The following is a 27,134-nucleotide window of genomic DNA, read 5'->3' as shown; positions in this document are numbered from 1 at the left end:
CATCTCACCCCCTATGTGTCGGTGTCCACTAAAGTTCAGTTGTACTACCGGGAACTATGCATAGTGGGTGCATGCGCATGCTCCTTCTCTCTTAAAGAGAGCCTGCATCAATCCAAGGTATTCCCAACCTATAGCTAGGTGACACCTTCCATTTCAGGCTTCTCCTCCAATATGGAGGTGCCTGAGCTACATTGTTAGTTTGCCTTGCTTACTTGCTAGTTGTCACGTTCCCCAGGTCTGCCTGTCTGCTTGTCTACAATGTATCCATCTGCTCTTACTTATCTCTGCCCATCTGTTAGTACCTGTCTGTGCTCTTTTGCCCATCAGTCGGTCCAGATCACACCTGCCAGCGCCCATCCGTCTAACACCCGGTCCATCCTGCACCTGCCAGTGTTTTTCTGTTCATCAGCCGATCCCGTTTGCACCTGTGGTTCCAGAGTCCCTACAGTGATTTTTCTGACAATAGTAGTTTATGAAATTGACATGATATTTGTGTTACCTGAGTGTGGCTGAGCATGAAAGCAGGTAGAGGTGATGCATGTGGTATCAGGGCTCCAAGCATAGGACAATTACACTGATCTCTCACCCACCTTGTCTTACTGTGACTTTCAATTAAAATCTTTAAATGCTGCCCCAGGCCCCAATACCTCATGCCTGGCTGATTGCTTCAGTGCCATGCTACAATTTGTACTGTGGGTGAAATTAGGCCACTTTCCTGGTGTCTGCCCCTTGATGTGTTTTGGCAGCATTTTGGGCCATTATAAGGTTTTGTGAATGTGTTTGTTTTTGCCTCCCATTGACCTGAATGGCGTTCGGTTATTTTAAGCAAATATTTGAAGAATTAATCGGCAAATATTGCAAACTCTGCAATCGTAATCAGAACCGAACATTGAAATATTCGCTCATCTCTAGTCAACACACTGGAGCCTTTGTCTGCTATCCAACCCACAAGATCCTTGCACTTGTCTGGGTTTGACAGAGGCATAGCTCACAGACCGAATTTTGACAGGAAGCTAGAACGAAATTAAGTCAGCTTCAGATCTGTCACACAGCCTTGGTGGGCACTACCACATTCATGCCCCTTTCCTAAATATCACCTTTCCCCATATTGAATGTGCTATGAATTTCCTAGCTTTGTGTACAAATTCCATATATCTATCAATGTGTGGGTATTTTTTTTAGCTATCAGCTTTACTAAACATGGCAATAGCCTACTCAGGAAAATTACTTGTAAATAGTGACGTTTGTGTATCCCAGAAGGCTTTGCGCCAGTCGCAGAAGTGCTAGATAAATATATGCTATTTTTTTAACCAATAGAGTTATTTTTTTATATCTGGTAATGAGCGAATACATTTGGCACTATTCGTTGCTTGCACGAATAGTATGGTTTTCGAGTTATTCGTTACAAGGTGAGTAATTAGGCATTCACCTCGGTATATTTGAGTGTTTGCGCTTTATTTAGTAACATAGTAACATAGTTTTGAAGGCTGAAGGAAGACCTTATGTCCATCTAGTTCAGCCTATTTTTAGTGCAGCTGTTCTGCATTGTTGATCCTGGGGAAGGCAAAAAACCCACAGAGTAGAAGCCACTTTTCTCCATAGGGAAAAAAATTCCGTCCCCTAAGCTGGGTCAACCATCTACCTATAATATTCTGTTATTCGTAACCTTCTATACTTTACTCACAAGAAAAGCATCCATTCCTTTCTTAAATTCATTCAGTGAGTTGGCCATCACCACTTCCTCAGGAAGAGAATTCCAGAGCCTCACTGCTCTTACCGTGAAGAACCCTCTTCTATGCTGGTGCAGAAATTGTCTTCCTCCAAACGATGAGAATGCCCCCTTGTTCTTGTCACAGTCCTTGGTACAAATATAAAGTAGATATGACAGGCTCAAACCCCAACTTAGGTGCTCTGGGAAAAAACAAGACTAAAGTATAGGAGTAACCCCGGCACACTAATAACATGAAAGTAAAGTCTTCTCAACGAGTCTTTAATTGTTGTGATTTTATTGATTGTGAAAAAAAAGGGTGGTGTTACAATCCAAAAAAGGGTGGTGTTACAATCCAACGTTTCAGCTCTACATCTCGAGCTTTCATCAGGGATATGACTAGATCCTTGGTTTTGAGGTGTGTGTATAAGTGGTATAGGTTTGCCTTTGTAGTCCAGCTGCTGGAACAGTACCTATAGTAACCACGATGTGTAGGGTCAGCACGTGACTCCCGTCCTTGTGTCCTAAATCTAGTCAGGTGTGGAGGAGGCCTCCTCCACACCTGACTAGATTTAGGACACAAGGACGGGAGTCACGTGCTGACCCTACACATCGTGGTTACTATAGGTACTGTTCCAGCAGCTGGACTACAAAGGCAAACCTATACCACTTATACACACACCTCAAAACCAAGGATCTAGTCATATCCCTGATGAAAGCTCGAGATGTAGAGCTGAAACGTTGGATTGTAACACCACCCTTTTTTGGATTGTAACACCACCCTTTTTTTTCACAATCAATAAAATCACAACAATTAAAGACTGTCGTTGAGAAGACTTTACTTTCATGTTATTAGTGTGCCGGGGTTACTCCTATACTTTAGTCCTTGGTACAAACAGTTCATTGGAGAGATCTGTGTATTGCCCTCTGATATACTTGTGCATATATATTAAGTCTCCCCTTAGTATTCTCTTTTCTAGAGTAAATAGACCTAATTTTGATAACCTTTCTGGGTATTGTAGTGAACCAACTCTATTTATCATTTTAGTAGCCCGCCTTTGAGCCCTTTCAAGTTCAGTAATGTCTTTCTTGAGCACCGGCATCCAAAATTGCACACAATACTCCAAGTGTGGTCTGACGAGTGATTTGTACAGAGGGAGAATTATGTTTTCATCTCGTGTCCCCAGACCTCTTCTAATGCATCCCATGAACCTATTTGCTTTGGTGGCAGCTGCCTGACACTGAGCACTCCAATTTAGCTTCTTATTGACTAAGATGCCTAAGTCTTTTTCCATGTCTGATTTCCCCAGCAGTTTCCCATTTAGTAAGTAATTATAGCATCTGTTTCTCCTTCCCATGTGCATAACCTTACACTTATCTGTGTTAAACCTCATTTGCCATTTTTAAGCCCAATTCTCAAATTTACTCAAATCTGTCTGTAGTTGCAAACTGTTCTCCTTTGTGTTAACTACCTCACATAGTTTTGTATAATCTGAAAATACTGATATTTTACTGTGTAAGCCATCCACTAGATCATTAATAAATATATTAAATAGTAGGGGGCCCAATACAAACCCTGTGGTACCTCACTAGTAACCTGGCCCAATCTGAGTATGCTCCATTAATGACCACTCTTTGTTTTCTATCACTAAGCCAGCTACCTACCCATCTACACACATTTTCCCCTAGCCCAAGCTTTCTCATCTTACTTACCAATCTTTTATGTGCGACAGTGTCAAATGCTTTTGAGAAGTCAAGATAAATGACATCCAATGATTCTCCTTCGTCCATTTGAGAGCTTACATCCTCATAGAAGCTGATCAGGTTAGTTTGACACAAGCGATCCTTCATAAATCCATGTTGATATGGAGTTAAAAATTTATTTAAATATTTATTTATAACATTGAGATATTCCATAATGGTATCCCTTAGAAACCCTTCAAACATTTTACCCACAACAGATGTTAAGCTTACTGGCCTATAGTTTCCAGGTTCTCTTTTACACCCCTTTTTGAATATTGGTACCACATTTGCTTGCCGCCAATCAAAAGCTTGCAGCTAATGAACATGTTGGGCTGGCTTGCTCATCACAGTAATGCCAGTGTCATCTGGTGTGGCATTACTGTGATTGGATGGCCTTTCAGCATGATAGGGACTATTTAAAGGCTGCTGGCGCTATCTTTCGCACATTGCAGCCTGAAACAGAGTAGGTAGAACCTATTTTCAGCATAGGGAGAGTGAAAGTAGCATAGGGAGAGTTATAGGAGGTTATAGTGAGTGTTATCTATTTGAAAAACCTATTTGAAGAGTTGAAGATTGTGAGGAGATTACCGTATATCCTCATGTACAAGCCAACCCGAATATAAGCCAACCCCTCTAAATTTGCCACAAAAAACTGGGAAAACTTATTGACTCATGTATAAGCCTAGGGTGGAAAATGCAGCAGCTACTCGTAAATTTCAAAAATAAAAATAGATACCAATAAAAGTAAAATAAATTGAGACATCAGTAAGTTAAATGTTTTTGATTATCCATATTGAATCAGGAGCCCCATATAATGCTCCATACAGTTCATGATGGCCCCATAAGATGCTCTATACAAAATACACCCCATAAAATGCTGAACAAAGGTTAGTAATGGTTCCATAAGATGCTCCATAGAATAATATGCCCCATATGCTGCTCCATAAAGGTTATGGCCCTATAAGATTCTCCATAGATTATGCCCCCATAAGATGCTCCATAGATTATGCCCCATAAGATGCTCCATAGATTATACCTCCAAAAGATGCTCCATAGATTATGCCCATAAGATGCTCCATACATTATGTCCCCATAAGATGCTCCACAGATTATGCCCCCATAAGATGTGCCATAGATTATGCACCACAAGATTCTCCATACATTATGCACCCATAAGATGCTCCATAGAATAGGCCCCATAAGATGCTCCATAGATTAAGCCCCATAAGATGCTCTATACATTATGCCCCCATAAAATGCTCCATACTTTATACCCCCATAAAATGCTCCATAGATTATGCCCCATAAGATGCTCCATAGATTATGCTCCATAAGATGCTCTATAGATTATGCCCCCATAAGTTGCTCCATATATTATGCCCCCATAAGATGCTCCATAGATTATGCCCTCGTATGCTGCCCCAAAAGATGCTCCATAGATTATGCCCCCATATGCTGCCCCATAAGATGCTCCATAGATTATGCCCCCATATGCTGCCCAATAAGATGCTCCATAGATTATGCACCCATATGCTACCCCCTTAAGTTTAATGAGCGGTACCATGTGACCGCTGAAGGAAGGAAGGGAGACTGTGGGAGAAGTGGGGGGCTGCAGAGATGCATCAGGTGGTCAGTATGATCTCTTAGACCTCCACTCCCCCTCCTCCACTGACCCCCAGGTGTATGACTCGTGTATAAGCCGACATGGGAGCTTTCAGCCCCCAAAAATGGGCTGAAAATCTCGGCTTATACATGAATATATACGGTACTTGTTTGTTAGTTGGGGATTTAAGTAGTTAGAGATTTAATAGGAGGCAGAGTGAAATGCAGGCACCTGGGTGTTCTCATCATTGCAAGTACATGCTGCAGATCTCTGCTATTTTCCACTGTGTTGTATAGTAGTTAGTATTAGGAACAGACTGTGAGATTAGGGTGAATTAGGGAGGGTTTCATCCACTATCAAAATAGAAAAATCAGCTATTTGTAGAGGGAAATAATATCAGGTAGTGCCAGTGTATACGGAACAATTTCTTTTGACGTGTGATGTCATCGGCGCGCGCGCCCAGTATACCGGCATTGATTGGCACCACTATGTAATCACAGGGATATGGCGTCTCTTTGTACCCCTTTTGAAAAAGCACCCAATGCGAAACGTGCGTCAGGGGTTTACAGGAGGACACATTGGCGTACTGGTGATAATGGGTAAGCGTAATTCACATTGATGTGGATGAGCACATTGATTTGGTGACTGTTTTTGGACAATGTTGCACTGAATTGCTCATGCCCCTATGTAAATTTTGCTTGGGATTTATCCTACCATATTGTATCACTGTCATGCACACTGTATGAACTTTGGTTGCAGTATTATTATGTGTGCCACTGTATTTTCTGTGGTATTCCTCCTTTCCTTTTTTATTGCAAAAGCCTTAATATTGGCATGTACATTTTTTATACATTCTTTGAATCAATAAAATTTCTATTGTTTTATATTGGATGGTGTTTCTCTGCTCCGTTTTTTCTGTGTGGAATATTCTAATGGGAGCATTTCCATTCCTTCATTTGTTGATAGGCACTATGCCTTATTCTTTGGAGTGAAGTTATTTCTTCAGCATTTATTATAGTTATTTTGTGCTTATTTCGATTTATTTTGTTCTCATTTGGAGTGTGTTAGCAAGGCGATTAAAAAATTATAATTTTTGATTGGTTTAAAAAATACAGCATCTTTATCTTGCACTTGTGCGACTGGCGCAATCCAGGTACAGACAATCTTACGTGACAATTTAGGAAGGATAAGAATCTTCATTAATCCACATTTGAAGTGTGTCAGCAAGAGAATTGATAGGGAGTAGTGATGGGTGAGCACTAAAATGCTTGGGTGCTCATTGCTCGGGTCGAGCAAAATGGAATGCTCCAATGCTCGACCTGAGCAAAAAGCCCAATGTAAGTCTATGGGAAAATCGAGCATTTCTCAGACGCTCCCCCAGCGGTCAGCAAAGGGACTAGAAATTGCGGAAATCAATGGGAACAGTGCTTAAACAACATAGGAACAGCATGGGGAAGAACCCTGGAAGCATTTCAGACTCAAAGACCATTGCTGTGAACAATGTTGTCAGAGTCATACGCCACTTTTACAGGCTCACAATAAAACATACAAAAACGAAACCAAAATGAATTTTTCTGGGAAATATGTTAAGGAACATCCTTTCCAGGGTATTGACTTGTGTATAAGGCAAAATAAATAACCAAAAATGCTCCTCCACACCTTGGGCGATGTTCACGCGTAATGTTTTTGATGCATTTTTCAACTTTAGCGTTGCTTACAACCAAGACCATTGCTTTCACTGGGAAATGTTATATTAACATTTTACAACCTTAGCTGGCCATGTGGGGTGAGACACATTCTGTTTCTTTTATGAAGGAGGGACTCTAAAAGTCACAAAGCCTATTTTTATAGAGCCATCAGGTGGACAGTAATATTATTTAAGAGACAGCAGTTGGTCCTCACTATTCTTAGAAAGCCATCAGCCAGCTATGCTTTATTGTTCCCATTATTAAGCAGTGGGTCTCCTATACTGTCATTGCATATGCAGTGAGTGGCAGGGTTGCCCAAAATTTGGACACACCCCAATACCCTTTGAAGAGATGTACAGAAGGGCCTCATGAAAACAATGTTCCCATTATTGGGAAGTGGGTCTCCCATACTGTTTGCCTATGCAGTGAATGCTAGGGCTGCTGAAATTTGGAGGCACTCCAAATCCCCTTCGAAGAGATGTAGAGGAGGGCCTCATGAAAAAATGTTCCCATTATTAGGAAGTATGTCTCCCATAGTGTTTGCCTATGCAGTGAATACAAGGGCTGTAGAAAATTTGGAGGCACTCCAATGCGCCTTGGAAGAAACTTGGAGGAGGGCCTCATAAAAAAATGTTCCCATTAGAGAGGAGCGAGTATCCTATACTTGTAATGCCCATGCACTAAGTGTATTGGCTAACAAACATTTACCCCTGGAGAGTATCCATGAGCATACTGTATATCAATCTGTAATTGACATTATAAACACCCTTTTAAAAAATTATGTGAGTGATGCATCATGGAACACGGTCACTCTGGTGATATGGTGTTGGTGGAGGATGAGGATGAGGGAAAGGATGAGGACAACAGCAAATAGCCAAAATCAGGAAGAGTATACCCATATGTGGGTGTGAAGAGGTGCAGGGGAATAGACCTCCCCAAAAAAGAAACTTGATTTGAGTTTATGTTACGCTGCTATCATTTGATGGTGTGGAGAAGTCTGGCCCAATCCAGTCCTTGTTCATTTTTATAAGAGTAAGCCAGTCAGCATTTTCAGGTGACAGACGGATGTGCTTATAAGTTATGATTCCACCAGCGACACTAAAAATCCGCTCTGGCAAAATGATTGTGGCAGGGCAGGCCAGGACCTCCAAAGCATAGAGAGCCAGCATATGCCACGTGTCCAGCTAGGATGCCCAATAATTGTAGGGCGCAGAAGAATCACGGAGGATGTTGGTACAGTCAGCAAGGTACTCCTTCAGTATCTTTCCAAAGTTTGCACTCCTTGTGAGAGTACCCCAAGCCTCAGGGCCTGTGCGATGGGAGGGTCTGAGAAAACTCTCCCATAACTTTGACAGTGTTCCCCTGCCTCTGTTGGATTGGAGCTGTGTCTCTCTCACCTGTACTCCTTGGTTGTCCAATAAACTATAATCTCTGCTGCCAGTATTTTCAGATGGGATTTTTTTTAAGAATTCCACAACAAGGGCCTTGTGGTATTGCCCCATTTTGTAGACCTGTCCACCTCGAGAATAATAGACGGAAATTTCTCCTTGTAGTGTGGATCTAGAATTGTCACCAACCATAATGACTCACCTAAAATTTTGAGAACATAAGGGTAACGGGAAAGGCAGCATAACATAAACTCAGCCATGCGTGCCAGACTGGTAACAGGCAAGACTTCCGTGTCATCACCAAGAGGACGATTGACAGTGCTCTCCGCCTCCTCCTCCCTGTCCTCAGACTGACAGACGGTATAAGTCAAATATAAAGTCACTGCACACGTGGATTTTTGCAAAAGTGGAAAATCTTTATTTCTATTGGACGGTGAAGAAGCGACAGCTTTTTTGACGTTTCGGCCTCACAATGGCCTTTATCATATAGTCGCTGAAAAAATAAAATATATACAATAAAAATTACAGACAAATATATACAATAAAAATAAATCTTAGAATAAGTATCTCGTTGAGGAGCATCTTTATGTCATGTGCCAAACGATCATTAGGGAGTATAGAGACAATTTTAAGAAAAAAAACAGAGAAAAGGAAAGCATGGCGGCAGACAGAGTATCACTCGATAAGTAAATATTGATATCATACCCCTTCGAGAAGAAAGATTGTAGTCATCGGTTAGATAGTTTCACTGTTAGACAATGTTTTTAGAGTGAATGGATTGTCCTGTAAGTGGAGGTTGAATGAGAATATAGTTAGATGGGAGCCAATATTTGAGAATATAATTAGATGGGAATATGATTAGATGGGAACCAATACTAGAGTATAATGATTGCAATGTCGACAAACATGTGGTCACCATATTACAAAGTAATGAAAAGGTCTTTATAAGAGTCTATGGACCGTATGGTTCCTAGTACTACTAAGATCAGAAACGTAGACATTAATATTTCATTTATAGTGTGACCAATGGAAACTTATATATTGATCATGTAAATATGGGATATACGATGTAGGCCTATGGTAAACTCTAAATGACTAGTTTGTATAATAAAAGAATGAAATCAACAGGAAAATTAGGATACCTTTGTAGCAAGTGGTCCTGGTTCAAGGAGATCCACAACTGTGTGAATGTGCCAAAAGCTAATTGCCTTAAAAGAGAAAATCTTTTATAGGTATGCGCCAAAAGGCATAATAATAAGTATGATATGATGAGGACAGGAATACATATGGAATCATGAGGAAAAATGAATACCTTTAAGATAAGTGATTCTAGAGGATCCAAACTTATGCCAGTGTGCCCAAGGTACATCGCCTTAAAGGTGAAAACATACACATAATGACATGTAAATAGCGAGATCCATTGGTGGTGCAGCGGTGGTTATAGGAATCTCTTCCATGTTACTCACAATCATTGGTGGCAGTGGTGGATGCAGGCACCGCCGTGCCTGTGCAGTGAATGAGCACTGTGTCTGTATCAGCACTCTTTAATGGTGGCAGGGTCGGTCATCTGACCGGAAGTGACGTCAGACGCCGGCGCCTGCGCAGTAAGGAGTGGAATATGTCGCCCATAAGGGGAAAACCACCAAGGAAATGGCGCGGGTAACCCGCGCCTGCTCAGTAGCGCTTGGGGAGAGACTTACTCACAGGAGAGGCGCCGAGGGGCGGGAGCAGATATCGCCATGGGCAAAGTTAGATAAAAGGAGATGAAAGCTCCATATGGAGCAGATAAAATTACATACATATCGGTTGTAAGGCACAACATGGTAAACATGAGAGATATAAACCAATGACAATACTTACAGCAATACATTACACAGATTTAATAAAATGACAATACTCTATTGTAGGAGTCCAAACTGAAACGAAGGGAGAAAAGGAAAAAAAGGAAAAAAGGGAAATAAAGGAAAAGAAAGGGGGGGGAAGAAATGTTTAGATGATAATATGTAAAAAAGGAAAGGAGGGGGAAAAAAAAGGGGAATAAACCCGCGCCATTTCCTTGGTGGTTTTCCCCTTATGGGCGACATATTCCACTCCTTACTGCGCAGGCGCCGGCATCTGACGTCACTTCCGGTCAGATGACCGACCCTGCCACCATTAAAGAGCGCTGATACAGACACAGCACTCATTCACTGCACAGGCACGGCGGTGCCTGCATCCACCACTGCCACCAATGATTGTGAGTAACATGGAAGAGATTCCTATAACCACCGCTGCACCACCAATGGATCTCGCTATTTACATGTCATTATGTGTATGTTTTCACCTTTAAGGCGATGTACCTTGGGCCCACTGGCATAATTTTGGATCCTCTAGAATCACTTATCTTAAAGGTATTCATTTTTCCTCATGATTCCATATGTATTCCTGTCCTCATCATATCATACTTATTATTATGCCTTTTGGCGCATACCTATAAAAGATTTTCTCTTTTAAGGCAATTAGCTTTTGGCACATTCACACAGTTGTGGATCCCCTTGAACCAGGACCACTTGCTACAAAGGTATCCTAATTTTCCTGTTGATTTCATTCTTTTATTATACAAACTAGTCATTTAGAGTTTACCATAGGCCTACATCGTATATCCCATATTTACATGATCAATATATAAGTTTCCATAGGTCACACTATAAATGAAATATTAATGTCTACGTTTCTGATCTTAGTAGTACTAGGAACCATACGGTCCATAGACTCTTATAAAGACCTTTTCATTACTTTGTAATATGGTGACCACATGTTTGTCGACATTGCAATCATTATACTCTAGTATTGGTTCCCATCTAATCATATTCCCATCTAATTATATTCTCAAATATTGGCTCCCATCTAATTATATTCTCATTCAACCTCCACTTACAGGACAATCCATTCACTCTAAAAACATTGTCTAACAGTGAAACTATCTAACCGATGACTACAATCTTTCTTCTCGAAGGGGTATGATATCAATATTTACTTATCGAGTGATACTCTGTCTGCCGCCATGCTTTCCTTTTCTCTGTTTTTTGTCTTAAAATTGTCTCTGTACTCCCTAATGATCGTTTGACACATGACATAAAGATGCTCCTCAACGAGATACTTATTCTAAGATTTATTTTTATTGTATATATTTGTCTGTAATTTTTATTGTATATATTTTATTTTTTCAGCGACTATATGATAAAGGCCATTGTGAGGCCGAAACGTCAAAAAAGCTGTCGCTTCTTCACCGTCCAATAGAAATAAAGATTTTCCACTTTTGCAAAAATCCACGTGTTCAGTGACTTTATATTTGACTTATGCTAGCGGGACTACCAGTTCCCTTCTCACTAGCACCGTATATCCACACCTCTTAGTCGAGTGCTAACCATCTTCATTACTTGACAGACGGTATGACAGTGATGCAGGTAGTACCATCTATAGCGCATAAAAATAGCTCCTGTTCTTCCTCCTCCTCCTATTTCACATTGTCACCCAATTTACCTTGGGATGAGATGAGGCTAGGCTGTGTGTAATCACCCTGTATGGTTCCTTGCTCCATCTCATTGTGCTCTGCATACAATGCCTCCTCTTTGATTTTGAGCAGAGAGGGCTTCAGAACACAGAGAAGCGGGATGGTGATGCTAATTATGGCATCATCGCCACTCATCATCTTGCTGGAGTCCTCAAGAGTTTTGGAGGATGGTACATACTGTATGTCTGACATCCATGTCCACTCATGAGATCTTATGTGTGGAGTCTGAACTGAATACCGATGGCCTTGTTGATGCTTGTAGTCAAGAACTTCCCTCTTCTGCTCACAAATCCTCACACAAGTGCGGCGGAAGCTTAAATGGGAACACAGGCGGCGCACTTTGACAAGCACATCCGGCAGCTCTGGGTAGGTTTTGAGAAACTGCTGAACCATGAAGTTAAGTACATGGGTCAGGCATGGTACGTGTGTGAGCTTGCCTTGCCTCAGAGCCGCCACCAAGTTCCGGCCATTGTCACACATGACCATGCCTGGCTGTAGATGCAAGGGTGCCTGCCAGACCTCTACCTGCTCTTTCAGAGCTGCCCTCAACTCTTCAACATTGTGCTGTTTGTTACCTAAGCATATTAGCTTCAGCACAACCTGTTGCCACTTGGCTGAGGCAGTGCTGATGTGGTCATTTTGGACATGGAGGCTCAAGAGGAGTAGGATGAGTTGAAGGAGCCTAAGACTGTGGGAGCAACCCTGATTGACCTAGGGCCTGCAATCCTCGGCGTCAGGAGAAGGTGTTCCATCTCAAGGTCCAACATGTTAGGGCTAGCGGAAAGCACCAAGAAATTATGGACAATAATGAGGCGCGTTCGCAGCCAAGGGTCCACCGTGCAGAGATGTTTCCTGCTGTTCTGTAATGGCGGAGGCTACTCGGAAAAATAATAGAGGAACACACGTGGGTTAGTTTCACCCGGTGTGTACAGGAGCGAGTTCTGTTGCTTCACAGAACCGCCTTGCCGCTGATTATAAATACCGAAGCCTGTTAACCTTGCAGGGTTTGGCTGGGTGAGCGCTAGTGACTGGACTCTGCCCCAGAAGCAAAGGGTTAGAGTCCTTCAAGACCACTAGCGCTCGGCGCCGCAGCTGCGTTACCAGCAAGAGAATAACAGAAATATAAATGCACCAAGTGTGCACTATACCGCTCTGGCAGATGCCACTAACCACCCAGACCAGAGGAGGAAAGCGCTAGACTTGCGTACGGCGCCGAGCTGGCAGATGCAGTTACTTAAAGCGGTAACTGAGGTGCCTTGAACTGTACTGCATCATATGGCGCTGAGTGAGGTGCTGTGACTAGGTAGCTCGGTGGTGTGTGACAGTCACCAGTTTCAAGCATCCATCATCACTCACACAAATAGCAAAAGAGTCTACACTAGCGCTTGGCCGAGCGGCCATGCGGACCTTTTATAGCAGCGTCCTTCCCGGACCTTCCTGATGGTCCAATCCGAGCTGCTTGAGGACCTGAACACGTGACCTCCGACCTTCAATGAGAGGTCATCCCACGGGCATGCTCAGTAGACTGAAAAAAGGACTTAGTCTCTGGAGACGCTGGCTGCTGGCTAGTGCGGATTGCTAAAGCTGAACCAGAGGTGGCAGCAGCAACCAACCTGACAGCACTAGCTTGAGCAAGGCACCGAGATCAATGCCTTTGCTGAGCAGCCTCCTCTGCGGCCGGATCAAAATGGGAGACCGCAGAAGGCAAGGCTCGGGTTTCCTCCTATGCAGAGGCAGGAACCTGACACCTAACATGACTAGGTCCCAGCTTCCACTATGTTAACAAAGTGTGCCATCAGCAAGATGCACCATCCCTGCACACAAGCACTTGTCAACGTGCCTGTGGTTAGGTAGACTTTCCCAGTAGCTACATTGTTGTGTGCATGGCTATTATTGTGGGACACATGCTTGTTTAATTCGGGGACAGCACACCGGGAGAAATAGTGGCAGCTGGGGACCGAGTACCGAGGAATGGCAGCTGCCATCAGATTGTGGAAAGCTTATCCCTCAACGAGCCTAAAAGGCAACATTTTGAGCGCATGCAGTCACGTAATGTGTGAATTTAGTAGTGTGGCTTTTAGGGCATTGGCTGCGTATTTGTGATTGCGTTCCAGTGACTGGGGTATGGACAACTGAACGTGGTGCTGGGACAAGGATGGTGCTGTATGCAATGACAGGTGCAAAGCAGGAGCCATCTTCTTATGTTCCATGGACAGGTGACTGGCCTGCACACACAACACTGGATGAAGCAGTGGTATCACCCACAGACAATATTCCTGGACCCTTGGGTTCGGCCCACAAAGTCGAGTGTTGGGCTGCCATGTACTTGATCATGTTGATGGTGGTCAGGCTGGTAGTTTTGCTACCCCTGCTGATGCTGGCCTGGCAGGTGTTGCAAATGGAAATTTTGGGGTTATCAGCAGAGTCTTTAAAAAACAACCAGACTCAGGAAGACCTAACAGTTGGACTGAAAACTTCTGTCATGTTAGGCTTCGGGGAACAGTTGACAACCTTCTGTCTGTGGCCACCACACTGCTTCTTCCTGCATGATGGGGTGCTACGCCTCCTCCCCCTGCGTGCTGCTGTCCTCACTCTGCATGTCCTCCTGCCAGGTTTGGTCAGTTAATATATCATCCACCACCTCATCTTCAACTTCTGCACCCTGGTCCTCATCCAGACATACTGAAAATTATGTCTCATCATCATCCACCTCTTGTGACAGTTTTCCACCATCGCCTCATGTTACCGTGACTGTTCAAATATTTTGGCATCGCTACATGTGATCACCTCTTGCCCCACTTTAAGTGGACCTGGAGAGAGGCCCAAATCTATAAATGGAAAAGTGACAAGCTCTTCAGAATGTCCAATTGTTGGATCAGTTGTCACCGGGCATTCGACATTGTGGGAGGAAAGAGGATCAGTGTGAGGAATGTGCGGTCCAGACTCGCGGCTACTGAGACTTGACCATTTGGAAGACAGGTTGGTGGATGTGGTGGCATAGTGACTAGAAACATTATCCGCTATCCAACCAACAACCTTTTGACACTGTTTTGGATTCAATAGTGGTTTGCTGCGGTCCTCTAGTATTTGGGTCAAATAGGTTGGGCGAGAAGATGTGGGTGTTTGTTGTGGCATAATTTCAGCTTCCCTATTGCCTCGGCCTCTGCATACACCATCACATCCAGTTCCTTGTACCTTGCCACGTGCCTCGCCCATTTTAAATGGAGGACAATATTTTCCACATTTATTACAAATGACTGAATTTGGAGCTAACTTATGTGTGATTCATGTGATGGAAAACCACAGTTTTACATAGCTGGTGTCACGATAATGTAAATGTGACCTATGGTTTCCCTTAATAACACACTTTCCAGAACTTTCTGCTACAGTCATAGCTGCACAGAGAAAAGCGACCCCCCTCCTTACCCCTCAGCCTTTCACACACACATACACATGCTGCAGGTGTGACCTCCCCCTTCCCCCTGCTCAAGGGGAGATCTCTCACTTGCCTGCCTGTAATTCAATACTCTAGCGTGTGATCTCCTCACCCCTCCCTAAAGAATGCTCTTTGTCTTCCACATGTGCTTTGCTCTTCCATAGCCTAGATTTAGAATCTAATCATTTGGACATGATTCACCATTAAGGGCCTGTCACACTAAGAGATATCGCTAGCAATACCGCTATAACTTGTGACGTTATAGCGATATTGCTAGCGATATCGCTGTGTCTGATACTTACCTACAACCTGCTCCCCCGCTGCTTATCACTGATCGCGCGAGAACGTCCTGGACTGTTTCTCGTTGTCAGCTTCCTGCGGTGCTTCCTGCTGTGACGACGAGCGACGCGTGGAGCCGGACAGGAGGACGCAGGATCGCCTGGTGTGACAGGTAAGTAGCGACCCCCGTCCCCAGGGATGTCGCTAGTGAGATCTGCCTGTGTGGCAGCTCACTAGCGACCACTTAGCGATGCACCAGCGATCCTGACCGCGTCATATCGCTGGTCGGGATCGCTGCTGCATCGCTAAGTGTGACAGTACCTTAAGTTTATGTTAGAAATATGAAAATTACATATCTGGGACGTGCGTTGATGGAGCTTCTTAGCCTGAGTTTTTCCTGGTTCTAGCGCCAGCAGAATCTGAGAAATGGGTTCCTCCTGATAGGTTCTCCAGACCAGTTATGTAGCCCAAGAAGTTTTTAGAACCAAAATTGCAACTCAGAGAAAAAAGGATTATACGAGTAACTCAGCCCCTTTAATGATGTCAGGACCCAGAACTATAAAGTATGGTCACTCAGTCTGGAGCTGAGTCTGCTTGGGGAAACAGATACAGAGCCACTCTGTCATGCAAGGCGATGCATGGCTCCTCCCACCAGCCTGGTTTGCCTGAGATGATCTAAGCAATTGTGTTTTCTTCTTTAATCCTAATTTTTTTTGTAATTGCCTTGTACATACTCTAATTGTCTCATATTGTACAATATTTTTATACCTTCTGTAACCACTGCCTACCTTTTTGGAGTAAAATATAAAATTATTAGTTTTGTCTACTCCATGCTCTATAATGAATCTACACGTGCCTGAAGTTAATTTTGCTACTAATTTGGGTTGGCTTCATACCTCTTTATTAATTTAGAAATATTAATTGAGATATCGGAGCTAGTGGAAGTGAAGTGTGTGCTGGGCTAGTTGGGTAAGCTGGCAGTGATGGAACGAGTTTTATAAGCTATTGTCTGGCTGTGGCCAGAGCAGTTATAATTCCCTTGCTGCAGCATGCCTGCTAGCCAGTCCACCATGAAGCGGCCCATCCGGCGACCAAAAATCCTAGGTGCAGTTCCCTGACTGACCTGAGGGTAAGGGGGCGCCGGAGAGCTGCAAGTTCCAAGCGGAACCAGAAAGTGGGATATACATAAATCCCTGCAATTTGTGACATATTGCTGGCAACAGTGTGATAACTAAAATAAGTCCCTGCGGTAAATTGATAGGTCATTAGCCTTGTTTGCTGTTTTTCATCACATTGTTGAGAGCTGTGGGATAACTAAGATAAGCCACCCTGTACATGTGATAGCCGTGTGACCGACCAAAGGTCCCTCTTTTCCTGACAGCTGGCCTGTAGGTATCTATTTTTAACAGCAAACTGCTGTCAATAACTTCGCTAACACACTGAAACAAAATTTCAATGAAGGCCAGAGATGGCAGAATTTGATGCAATTATATGTAATCTGTGTGACGGACAAACCACATTTTTAAATACCATGAAAAAAGGCCTAATAATAACACTTCCTATTAACACCTGCAACCTACAAAAATTGGGAAGTATAAGCCACTTTATAGAAAATCCATTTTATTAAATATTACTGAATATTAAAAGTCATTGACAGAGATACAAAAATGCAAAATAATAGCTACCAGCAGCTGGTCACATACAAAATATCATGGATTGAAACATACTAGTGCACCAGATTACATACTTGGCATAAAAATATGGTTAAAAGGTTAAAACTAACCACTATAACATGTCCTAAAACAATTTTTTGAGCACTAAAGCAAATATAAGTGGTTAAGATGCCTACTGAATACATGAGAATGTAATTCCATCCAAATGAAATGCCATAAGTAGTGTTGAGCATTCCGATACCGCAAGTATCGGGTATCGGCTGATATTCACTGTATCTGAATTCCGATACTGAGTTCCGATACTTTTAGCATATCGAATACCGGAATCGGAAGTTCCCATAATGCTATCAGCCAGTTTGATTTGATTCAGCCAATGACAATCCTCAGAAGTGTGGGCACATCCTGTTAGGCATGTAGGCATGTTAACTAATGGCATGGCTGTGATTGGCTGCTGAAATGATGTCATGATGCACTATAAAAGCCGCCGCCATTTCGGGTTCACTCTGCTGTGAATTCAGTTAGGGACAGGCTGCTGTTCAAGACTCTGAGGGACAGTTAGAGATAGCGATTTTCAAAATCATATTGTGCTTTACCCAGGCTACATAATCAACCACTGTAGCTTTCTTTTGCCTTGCAGCAGTGTTCATAGCTGTCTGCAAGGACTCTGTGAGTGCAGCTCACGCTGTGTAGTGTGTCCTGCAGCCACGTCTGGTTGTAGGCCGCTCAGCGTGTGTCACTGCCTCAAACACATTTTTCTTTTTTTGCTGCTCATTTTTCATTCTCCTATTAGTGTGCATCCATCCGTATCCATATACGTTGGTTGGTTGCAAACACTCTTGGAGTAGACAGCGGAGCCTTTCTGCAGCCTTTCAGTGCTAGTGCCCAGTTTTCTGCTCTTTTCATGGTTGTCTGGAAGGTCTCTGTGTTAGAGTGCAGCTCACGCTGTAGTGTGTCCTACAGCTATGTCTGGTTGTAGGCCGCTCAGCGTGCGTCACTGCCTCATACATATTTTTGTTTTTTTGCAGCTCATTTTTCATTCTCCTATTAGTGTGCATCCATCCGTATCCATCTACATTTGTTGGTTGCAAACACTATATAGGAGTAGATAGAGGAGCCTTTATTCGGGCTTCTGCCCTTCAGCCGCAGCCAGATTAGTATCACCCTATTTTTTGGAGCCTCATCTTTTGCATTGTAGGTTACCTTCCTGCATTGTAATAGCTCCAAAAAGATTGTGATACTATCGCTTTCAAATCTTTGGTCACATCCTTTTTGTTTTTTTGAAAAAACAAAAATAAAGTTCACCAAACACTCCATTTTACAGTTGTGTATTCCACATTAGCTAATATTAAAGTGTAGTCCACACACACTTTATAAAATTAGTGTTTCTTATACCTGTTAGCAGCTGTTCAGGAATAAGCACACTAAGCCCCCCTTTGTACTTTTCTGCCTATCTTTATCAGTCTACCAAGATGAAGAAGGCAGGGAGTAAGGCACGAGGGCATGGGCGTGGAGTTTCAGCAGGGAGAGGACGTGGGGATTCTGCAGGGAGAGGACGAGGGAATTCTGCAGGGAGAGGACGTGGGGATTCTGTGCCTGCTGCAGGCACCAGTGAGTCAGCATCCCCAAGTTTTACAGGCAACAGTCCCTTATGCGTAGCTTTGTGGGACCTCGCCGTACCCACTGCTGCGGGAGGAACAAATTGAAGCCGTTGTTGGATGGATGGCATCGACTTCACTGACTTCCACGCCCTCTTAGGGCCAGAGCACTGAAGAGCAACCATCTGTCTCTTCACCACCTGCCAAAGTGCCCATGCAGTCAGAGAGCCCTGGACAGGAGCCATCACAGTCTCTACTTCTGTTCTCTGAATCTGTTGGCTTGGAAAGAGGGGGCCAGCCCAGCAGCATTCAAGAATGTGAAGAGGGAGTATGCAGTGATGTGCAACTGCTTTGTCCCTCTGAATCAGAAGAGGTGGGTGGGCCAGTGCCTATGGTCAGAACACCTCAGTACGCATCAGATGATGACGAGTCTCAGGTGCCACTTTCTGGTGCGTACAGAGCTTGCGAGACTACCCAGGAGAAGCAGGTGTTTGAAGAGGGGAGTGTAGATGATGAGGTCCTTGACCCATCATGGTGTGATGAACATGATGGTGGTGGGAGGAGCTCTGAAGAAGAGATTCCCCGAACAGCCAAAACAGGAGGGAGAGGGAGGGGTTGACTTGGCTGCCTGTAGACTCCACTTCGGCACCCGTTGGGAGCATTCCTCTTCCAAAAGCCAAAATGGGCGCTCCCAAGACTTGCAGTGCGTGGTCCTTTTTTGACACAGTTGCAGGTGACATTTGCTTTGTCAAATGCAAGCTGTGTCATCTGAAAGTCAAAAGAGGGAAAAATGTCAGCAACCTCAATACCACAAATAAGTGGAAACATGTGCGGACCAAGCACGAGCTGGAGTTACACAGACACACTGAAGACGTAGGCCAACGTACAGCACCACCTACCACCTCTTTAGCTCGTGTTGGGGCCTCTTCCTCCAGCTCACATACAGCTGGTTTGGCTTCCTCACAGGATCGCCAAGGACGAACCTCTGGCACTGTTGTCCAGAGACCCAGTGACATTCCACCAACAGCATCACATTCCCAGTCATCCTCACACTTCCAGGCCACTCTACAGCCATCGGTAGCACAGGCATGGGAGAAAAGGAGGCCATACTCGGCAAACCATTCCTGAGCACAGGCTCTGAATGCTGGCATTGCCAAACTACTGGCCCTTGAAATGGTCTCATTTAGGCTGGTGGAAACTGACACCTTCCGTAACTTCATGGCATTGGCAGTCCCACAATACACCGTGCCCAGCCGGTTTTATTTCAGCACTCAAGCCATCCCTGCCCTGCAAAAGCATGTGGAGGGAAAAATAAAACATGCGCTACTAAACGTTGTCTGTAGCAAGGTCCACCTGACCACTGATGCGTGGACCAGTAACCATGAACAGGGACGATACCTTTCCCTCACTGCCCCTTGGGTCAATGTTGTGGAGCCGGGTACAGATCTAGAGAGTGGCGCTGTACGTGTTCTGCCAACTCCATGGATTGCAGGAATCCAGTCTGTACACATTGACTCCTCCTCCTACTCATGTTTCTCAGAATCAGCGCTGCAGGAGCTTGTTACGACCGATATGAGCACAGCCGCGGCCAAACGTCAACAGGCCATACTGAAATTAATTTCTTTGGGGAATCGAAGCCACTCAGCGCAGGAGCTCTGGAATGCCATCAAGCAGGAGAGCGACGTGTGGTTTCTGCCAGCGAATCTCCAGCCAGGCTTGGTAGTGTGTGACAATGGCCGAAATCTGTTGGCAGCTCTGGGCCTAGGCAACCTCACTCACATCCCATGTCTGGCACATGTGCTCAACTTGGTCGTGCAGAGCTTTCTGAGGGACTACCCGGATCTTGATGCACTGCTGCACAAGGTCCGCATAGAGAGCACTCACTTGCGGCGTTCCAGCACGGCAAGATTGCGCATTGCAGCTCTGCAGCGCCGATTACGCCATTCGGAACATCGTATCTTATGTGACCTACCCACCAGGTGGAATTCAACGTTACATATGTTGGAGCGGTTGTGTGAGCAGCAGGCAGCAGTAATGGAGTACCAGCTGCATCAGGCGCAAACAAGTCACACTGTGCACCGGTAACTCTTCAGCACAACTGAGTCGGCTGCTATGAAGGACATCTGCCTCGTTTTGCGTGCCTTCGATGATTCCATGCGGATGGCGAGTGCAGATGATGCACTAGTCAGCATGACTGTCCCCCTTATCTGCCTGCTTCAAAAAACACTGCAAGCACTAAGGGAGGAGGTTTTGGAAGAGGTGAAGGATGAGGAGTCACAAATGCCATCTGTTTCTGGACAGTCTGCGCTATGTGGTTCCTCACAAAGGCCTAGGCAGGGGACACTTTGTGAGGAGGAGGATGAGGATTAGTCAATGGAGGAGGAAGACATCTCTCCAGAGGAGTGAGGTACACAATGCTCTAGTCAGTATATACAGCGATGATGGGGTGATGTAGAGCAGGCAGAGATGACACCTCAAGCAGGGGACAGCGTTTCTTGGGCAGTTGGGAGTCTGCAGCACATGGTTGATTTCAAGCTGCAGTGCCTGAAACGACCGTCGCATCGCCCACATTCTCAACACGGCTGATTATTGGGTGTACACCCTCCTAGATCCTCACCACTGGGACAACTTACAAAGCCTCATAAAACCATTGAACAGGGAGCGTAAAATGCGGGAGTACCAAGACACACTGGTGCAGTCCATCATGTTCTCCACTCCACCCGAGAGCAGTGCTGCTAGTTCTTTACAAAGCAGCTCTGTGCGTTGAGGCAGTGGAGGAAGCTCTGCACAAAGAGGGAGCAGAGGCAGCATCTCAGCACAAGGCAATACCAGTATGGCCCAAATGTGGCAAATTTTGTGTGTCCGCCACAAATGTCTACACCACAGACGGCTCCAGTCAGCATGAGGCAACGTTTCAGTCAGATGTTGACAGACTACAAGTCTTGCCCTGTCAGTGTACTCCCAGACGGCTCTTCCCCCTTCAAGTTTTGGTTCTCTAAGCTGGATACATGGCCAGAGCTTAGCCAGTATGCATTGGAGGTGCTGACTTGCCCTGCTGCCAGTGTATTATCGGAACAAATCTTTAGTGTATGTCCGGCAATGTCTCCTGCTCTGTCCACATTCCCATTACTAGTAGTGGGAATGTGGACAAAGTAGGAGACATTTCCGGACACACATCAGGGGATCAACTGACGTGACTGAGCCCCAGTAACACAGGAACAAGTGTGGATTGTGCAGACGCCACTTCAAAGCAGCAACTGGTGGGGTTGGAGGCCAGGGGAAATACTAGAGACAGTGGAGCCAGAGGCCTAAGTGAAGCACGGTTAGAATCAGTAGTAGTCTATACACTATTTGAAACTTGCTGCAATTAGGCCTCAGCTTGCTCCATGACTGATCCTGGGCTTCAACACAGCCAGTTGCTGCTTGGAAGTGCCGTCTGCACAGAGAGACACATGCTCCATTGTTAGTGGGGTTCAGTAATGCCAGCTGCTCCCCTGCTGTGTGGACAGCAATATCTCCTGCTGCCTCCACATTCAAACTACATCACCTATAAAACTTGCTGCAATTAGGCCTCAGCCTGCTCCATGACGGAACATGGGCTTCAACACAGCCAGTTGTTGCTTGGAAGTACCGTCTGCACAGAGAGAAACACATGCTCCAGTGTTATTGGGGTTCAGTAATGCTAGCTTCTCCCCTGCTGTGTGGACGTCAATATCTCCTGCTGCCTCCACATTCACACTACTACTGATTAGAGTTGAGCGACTTTTGGTTTTTTAGGGTCGCGTTTCGTTTCGTGAAACCCGACTTTTCCAAAAGTCGGGTCGAGCAAGATCGTCCGATTATAGGGAAAAGTCGGGGTCGTCCCGAAACACGAAACCCAATGTAAGTCAATGGGGAATAAAAGTCGGCAGTGAGAGGAGAACAGGAAACACACCAACAGTGCCCATTTCAATGCCAAAAGCATCAATTCTTCTTACTTAAGCTTGTCAACCTTAATTAACTTCATAATACAAGTTACGCACTGAAAAATGGGGGTTATTTGGCTACAGACTGTGGGGGGGGAGGGCTGGCTCCAGGTTTTCATGTGCCCTGGGCGAAAGAGCGCCCCTTTAACACATACCACAACTCATCATGCTCCGATACGGCAGAGAAATAGCGGTATAGTACAATGAAAAATACCTCACTTTTTACATCTCATGACGAGGCCCATCTATTTCTCCATACAGAATCATTGGTCCCATATAATGTTTGAAACAGTATATGATGAGCTCCACATAATGCTACAGTATATGTTGGTCCCCATGGATGAAGCTCCACTGTCTTATGGGCCCAAATAATGCTCCAAACATAATGGGCCCCATTTCTAATGCTCTAGTGTATAATGGGCCCTGTAAATGCTGCTCCAGTGTCTGATGTCCACCTTTGGAATGTTCCAGTGTATGGTGGGCCCCATCTATCATTCTTCAGAGTATAGTGCTCCCCAAAAATTGCTGTCCCAACATTGAAAACAATCAAATAAGTCTCCTCGCTAGGGAATCCCTGTACTTGTCTGGACTCCTCGTCGTCCCCATCTTCCATCTCACTGCACAGTATTTCAACTTTGCAAGTGCTGTGATCCTGGGCAAGCAGGGGGGGCCCACTCATTGGCGACAGCACTGGCACAGGCCCCTGATAGTACGGTGGTGTGTCTGATGGCGGGTGGGCCGAACCTGCACTTTCATCTGCAGCTTCCTCTTTGTCACCGTGTAAGATGGAACTGTATATGGGAAGGGTAACCTGAGTTTCATCAGGGTCAGATTCAGGTCGTGTAGCGTGCGAGGGGAATGTAGTGGTCTGGGTTAATGTACCAGCAGATTCATCGAGCAGTGGCTGGGCATCAGTGCACTTGTGTCGCCCCCAGGAGTACGGTCGCCACAGTGGCATTACCTTCTTCCTAGGGAGTGTGATGTCATGCTTGGGAGCAACGAAGGATCTCTCTAGCAGGTTAACTGATTGGGCGGCGTTATTCCCACGAGTCATGACCCTCCAAACAGCGTTCATGAAGGCAAAGTGTTTGTTTTACGTGGGCAGTATGGTTGCAAAGCTGAACCTTAAAGGAATGTCCAGAAGGGCACCACCAGGAGTGGAGCCTACGATTAAATTCGACTCCACCTGGGAAACCTCAACCATGCCAGCTACAGAACAGATGCACACATTGCAAGCTTAATTCCGTTAACGAACGAGACTCCGTCATGCCCCGCGGTCCGAGTCCGGCTTACTAGGGGGACACGTGAGGCTCTGGCACATGAGATTGGCCAATAACTGGTGTGTCATGCCCTTACATGTCCGTGGCTGCATGTGCGCTACACTGAAAAGGCCAGCGTTTGTCGCTTACAGGTGCAGATAACCCGCTGAACAACGTTAGTGATGGGGATCACTGATTACAATTATTACCCGCGAACAATGATTTCCCAGTAAGTGCAGGTCAACCGCAGTTCCGGAATTAGGCCTAACCGTCATTCCTGAAAAAATGAAAAACTTACGTGTGCAAACCACAGGTGCTGTAGCTTGCTTAACAGCTCGCCAGCCGTTCTCACGCCCAGTATGGATTGAACGTGATTGCACAAAGGTTAGAAAGGGTACCGTATCCCCAGATAACATGTATGGATAGCGTACACATTCAAAATATATGTCTCAGGAGGCAGGCTCAGATGGTGTTAGGCCCAGTATGGATTGCACGTGATTGCACAAAGGTTAGAAAGGGTACCGTATCCCCAGATAACATGTATGGATAGCGTACACATTCAAAATATATGTCTCAGGAGGCAGGCTCAGACGGTGTTAGGCCCAGTATGGATTGCACGTGATTGCACAAAGGTTAGAAAGGGTACCGTATCCCCAGATAACATGTATGGATAGCGTACACATTCAAAATATATGTCTCAGGAGGCAGGCTCAGACGGTGTTAGGCCCAGTATGGATTGCACGTGATTGCACAAAGGTAAGAAAGGGTACCGTATCCCCAGATAACATGTATGGATAGCATACACATTCAAAATATATGTCTCAGGAGGCAGGCTCAGAGGGTGTTAGGCCCAGTATGGATTGCATGTGATTGCACAAAGGTTAGAAAGGGTACTGTATCCCCGGATAACATGTATGGATAGCGTACACATTCAAAATATATGTCTCAGGAGGCAGGCTGAGATGGTGTTAGGCCCAGTATGGATTGCACGTGATTGCACAAAGGTTAGAAAGGGTACCGTATCCCCGGATAACATGTATGGATAGCGTACACATTCAAAATATATGTCTCAGGAGGCAGGCTCAGACGGTGTTAGGCCCAGTATGGATTGCACGTGATTGCACAAAGGTTAGAAAGGGTACCGTATCCCCAGATAACATGTATGGATAGCGTACACATTCAAAATATATGTCTCAGGAGGCAGGCTCAGACGGTGTTAGGCCCAGTATGGATTGCACGTGATTGCACAAAGGTTAGAAAGGGTACCGTATCCCCGCATAACATGTATGGATAGCGTACACATTCAAAATATATGTCTCAGGAGGCAGGCTCAGACGGTGTTAGGCCCAGTATGGATTGCACGTGATTGCACAAAGGTTAGAAAGGGTACCGTATCCCCAGATAACATGTATGGATAGCGTACACATTCAAAATGTGTCTCAGGAGGCAGGCTCAGACGGTGTTAGGCCCAGTATGGATTGCACGTGATTGCACAAAGGTTAGAAAGGGTACCGTACCCCCAGATAACATGTATGGATAGCGTACACATTCAAAATATATGTCTCAGGAGGCAGGCTCAGACGGTGTTAGGCCCAGTATGGATTGCACGTGATTGCACAAAGGTTAGAAAGGGTACCGTATCCCCGGATAACATGTATGGATAGCGTACACATTCAAAATATATGTCTCAGGAGGCAGGCTCAGAGGGTGTTAGGCCCAGTATGGATTGCACGTGATTGCACAAAGGTTAGAAAGGGTACCGTATCCCCGGATAACATGTATGGATAGCGTACACATTCAAAATATATGTCTCAGGAGGCAGGCTCAGACGGTGTTAGGCCCAGTATGGATTGCACGTGATTGCACAAAGGTTAGAAAGGGTACCGTATCCCCAGATAACATGTATGGATAGCGTACACATTCAAAATATATGTCTCAGGAGGCAGGCTCAGACGGTGTTAGGCCCAGTATGGATTGCACGTGATTGCACAAAGGTTAGAAAGGGTACTGTATCCCCGGATAACATGTATGGATAGCGTACACATTCAAAATATATGTCTCAGGAGGCAGGCTCAGACGGTGTTAGGCCCAGTATGGATTGCACGTGATTGCACAAAGGTTAGAAAGGGTACCGTATCCCCAGATAACATGTATGGATAGCGTACACATTCAAAATATATGTCTCAGGAGGCAGGCTCAGACGGTGTTAGGCCCAGTATGGATTGCACGTGATTGCACAAAGGTTAGAAAGGGTACCTTATCCCCGGATAACATGTATGGATAGCGTACACATTCAAAATATATGTCTCAGGAGGCAGGTTCAGACGGTGTCAGGCACAGTATGGATTTGACGGCCCAGATTACACAGCGGAGGAGCAGGGAGAGGTAAAGATTGCAAATGCTGGGGCCCTGCCCAAGCAAGGGGGGCCCACTCGTGGGCGTCGGTACTGGCACTGGGCCCCTCATAGTACAGCGGTGTGTCTGACGGCGGGTGTGCACCACCACCGTCAGAGACACTTGATTGCACTATGAGGGACCCTGTGTCATTGCCCGCGCCCAAGAGTCGGCCTACCCACCTGCCAGGGCAACGGCACTCGCACGGTGTCGTGCGCTAGGTGGTGACCCCGGCCATGGGGGGGAGGCAGCACAGTTAGGGAGTTTTAGAAAGTGGCATATGTTGATGTTGGACATTCAGCTGATGCAAAAGGCGAAATAGGTGAAGTACCAGGAAGAGGTGGACCAAAGCAAGCCATTTTTCTGTCACCCTATGTGTCATCAGGGGAAGGTGGGACAAAATCCTTGGAAACCCATGCGTGGTTCATTTTAATGAAGGTTAGATCATCCTCATTTTGGGTTGACAGACGGGTCCTTTTTTCTGTCAGGATTGATCCAGCTGCACTGAAGACTCTTTCCGATAGCACACTTGCAGCTGGGCAAGCGAGCTCCTGTAAGGCATATTGGGCCAATTCAGGCCAGGTGTCCAGTTTACCGGCCCAATAGTCAAAGGGGAATGACCTGTGTGGGAGAACATCGATGTGGGAGGAAAAGTAGTTTGTAACCATAGTTGACAACTGCTGTCTCCTGTCACTTTCCATCGATGCAGTATTACCAGTTGTGTGAGCGGTATTTGAAAAATCAGTCCACAACATTGTCATGAAACCCCTGTCTCCAACGCCACTTCTGCTGTGTGCACCACGAACACCTCTGCCAAGCTGCCCCCGGCCCGTACGGCTCGTGTGAGAAC

This window comes from Dendrobates tinctorius, unplaced genomic scaffold (genome assembly GCF_039654945.1).
Source record: "Dendrobates tinctorius isolate UK_male_01 unplaced genomic scaffold, ASM3965494v1 ptg000095l, whole genome shotgun sequence".
NCBI classification, from domain to species: Eukaryota; Metazoa; Chordata; class Amphibia; order Anura; family Dendrobatidae; genus Dendrobates; species Dendrobates tinctorius.
Note: the sequence above shows the minus strand (reverse complement) of the source record.